The sequence below is a fragment of the Schistocerca nitens genome, chromosome 1 (genome assembly GCF_023898315.1).
Source record: "Schistocerca nitens isolate TAMUIC-IGC-003100 chromosome 1, iqSchNite1.1, whole genome shotgun sequence".
In the NCBI taxonomy this organism is placed as follows: Eukaryota; Metazoa; Arthropoda; class Insecta; order Orthoptera; family Acrididae; genus Schistocerca; species Schistocerca nitens.
In genome coordinates, this window is record NC_064614.1 from 717,780,905 (window position 1) to 717,784,502 (window position 3,598).

Sequence of the window (3,598 nt, forward strand, 5' to 3'; positions counted from 1 at the left end):
TATTTTCACGCTCTGAGGGGGAAACTGGTTGTTGTTGTGGTCTTCAGTCCTGAGACTGATTTGATGCAGCTCTCCATGCTACTCTATCCTGTGCAAGCGTCTTCATCTCCCAGTACCTACTGCAACCTACATCCTTCTGAATCTGCTTAGTGTATTCATCTCTTGGTCTCCCTCTACGATTTTTACCCTCCACGCTGCCCTCCAATGCTAAATTTGTGATCCATTGATGCCTCAAAACATGTCCTACCAACCGATCCCTTCTTCTAGTCAAGTTGTGCCACAAACTTCTCTTCTCCCCAATCCTATTCAATACCTCCTCATTAGTTACGTGATCTACCCACCTTATCTTCAGCATTCTTCTGTAGCACCACATTTCGAAAGCTTCTATTCTCTTCTTGTCCAAACTGGTTATCGACCATGTTTCACTTCCATACATGGCTACACTCCATACAAATACTTTCAGAAACGACTTCCTGACACTTAAATCTATACTCGATGTTAACAAATTTCTCTTCTTCAGAAACGATTTCCTTGCCATTGCCAGTCTACATTTTATATCCTCTCTACTTCGACCATCACCAGTTATTTTACTCCCTAAATAGCAAAACTCCTTTACTACTTTAAGTGTCTCATTTCCTAATCTAATCCCCTCAGCATCACCCGATTTAATTTGACTACATTACATTATCCTCGTTTTGCTTTTGTTCATGTTCATCTTATATCCTCCTTTCAAGACACTGTCCATTCCGTTCAACTGCTCTTCCAAGTCCTTTGCTGTCTCTGACAGAATTACAATGTCATCGGTGAACCTCAAAGTTTTTACTTCTTCTCCGTGAATTTTAATACCTACTCCGAATTTTTCTTTTGTTTCCTTTACTGCTTGCTCAATATACAGAATGAATAACATCGGGGAGAGGCTACAACCCTGTCTCGCTCCCTTCCAAACCACTGCTTCCCTTTCATGCCCCTCGACTCTTATAACTGCCATCTGGTTTCTGTACAAATTGTAAAAAGCCTTTCGCTCCCTGTATTTTACCCCTGCCACCTTCAGAATTTGAAAGAGAGTATTCCAGTTAACGTTGTCAAAAGCTTTCTCTAAGTCTACAAATGCTAGAAACGTAGGTTTGCCTTTTCTTAATCTTTCTTCTAAGATAAGTCGTAAAGTTAGTATTGCCTCACGTGTTCCAACATTTCTACGGAATCCAAACTGATCTTCCCCGAGGTCCGCTTCTACCAGTTTTTCCATTCGTCTGTAAAGATTTCGCGTTAGTATTTTCCAGCTGTGACTTATTAAACTGATAGTTCGGTAATTTTCACATCTGTCAACACCTGCTTTCTTTCTTGAAGTCTGTGGGTATTTCGCCTGTCTCATACATCTTGCTCACCAGATGGTAGAGTTTTGTCATGACTGGTTCTCCCAAGGCCATCAGTAGTTCTAATGGAATGTTGTCTATTCCCGGGGCCTTGTTTCGACTCAGGTCTTTCAGTGCTCTGTCAAACTCTTCACGCAGTATCATATCTCCAATTTCATCTTCATCTACATCCTCTTCCATTTCCATAATATTGTCCTCAAGTACATCGCCCTTGTATAAACCCTCTATATACTCCTTCCACCTTTCTGCCTTCCCTTCTTTGCTTAGAACTGGGTTGCCATCTGAGCTCTTGATATTCATACAAGTGGTTCTCTTCTCTCCAAAGGTCTCTTTAATTTTCCTGTAGGCAGTATCTATCTTACCCCTAGTGAGAAAAGCCTCTACATCCTTACATTTGTCCTCTAGCCATCCCTGCTTAGCCATTTTGCACTTCCTGTAGATTTCATTTTTGAGACGTTTGTATTCCTTTTTGCCTGCTTCATTTACTGCATTTTTATATTTTCTCCTTTCATCAATTAAATTCAATATTTCTTCTGTTACCCAAGGATTTCTATTAGCCCTCTTCTTTTTACCTACTTGATCCTGTGCTGCCTTCACTACTTCATCCCTCAGAGCTACCCATTCTTCATCTACTGTATTTCTTTCCCCCATTCCTGTCAATTGTTCCCTTATGCTCTTCCTGAAACTCTCTACAACCCCTGGTTCTTTCAGTTTATCCAAGTCCCATCTCCTTAAATTCCCACCTTTCTGCAGTTTCTTCAGTTTAAATCTACAGTTCATAACCAATAGATTGTGGTCAGAATCCACATCTGCCCCTGTAAATGTCTTACAATTTAAAACCTGGTTCCTAAATCTCTATCTAACCATTATATAATCTATCTGATACCTTTTAGTATCTCCAGGATTCTTCCAGGTATACAACCTTCTTTTATGGTTCTTGAAACTGGTGACAGAAATTTTCTGAGAAGACACTGCCGCAACGAAAAACGCCTTTGTTGTAATGGTTGCCTCCCCAATTCACGCATCATATCCGAGGCGCTCTCCCTCTATTTCGTGAGAGCGCAAAATCAGTTGCCGGACTCTGAAATTTTTCGATGTCCTCCGTCGATCCTATCTTATGTTGACTCCACACCGTGCAGAAACTCTCCACAAGAGGTTGTAGAAACGTAGTGTAGGCAGTCTGTTTAGTAAACTTGGTGCATTTTCTCATCTATGTGATATTTCCTTAAGTTATTTGTAACTCTCATCCATAAGTATTTAGATGAATTTATGGTCTTTAAATTTTGGTACCCATGTGTATGACTTAACACTTGTCATTATTTAATCAGTTACCACTTTTTGCACTATAAATAAGTCGGTAAATGGCAGCATCATCAGCAAACAGTTTTTTTAATTGCCTCCTAAATTGTTTATGTAGATCAAGAACGATAGAGGGCGTATAACACTTCCTTGGGAAACGCCAGAAATTATTTCTGTTTTACTCGATGACTTTCCGTCAGTTACTACGAAGTGTGACTTTTCTGTCAGGAAATCACAAATTCCAGTCGCACAACTGAGGCGATTGTCCATAGTCAAGCAATTTGATTAGAAGGTGCTTGTGAAGTACCTTCTGGAAATATGCGCCCAGTCCAACGATTTGGAAAGAATTCACGAACACATTTGTGCACTATGGCCTAGACAGCCATCATGTTCCTACCACAGGTTCTCCCTAGTTTGCAGAGGAACGTCTTCTAGCATCCGTGGAAAATGGTACTTTAGGACGCTGCGATACTTGTGCACTTTCAGTGTTCCGTCTGCTAATCACGGGTCTATGAGCTGAAGGTTCACTAGCTCACGCCACACGTTTAGACCCCATGGGCACTGACATTAAACCTGGCAAAGCCAACGAGGATTTTCAACAGACCAATAGCGCATATTTCGGCGGTTCATTGGCCTTCATTGGTGAATGTGGCTTCATCAGTAAACCAGACACATGATACCCCCGGAGTATCCTGTCTTAATGACCAAGTACAGAATTAAACATCCTTTTCATAATCATTTTCATGCAGCTCTTTATGGAGTGATATGGGATAGGGATGCAACGTATGTCAATGCAAAATGCATAGGACACCTGCGGAACTCACACCACTTCATCGTGCGATTGCGAGGTAGCTAACGTGCGGATCATCTTCAGCAACATCATAAATATTAATTTCCCTCTCTTCATTTCTGTCCTTCTGTTACTA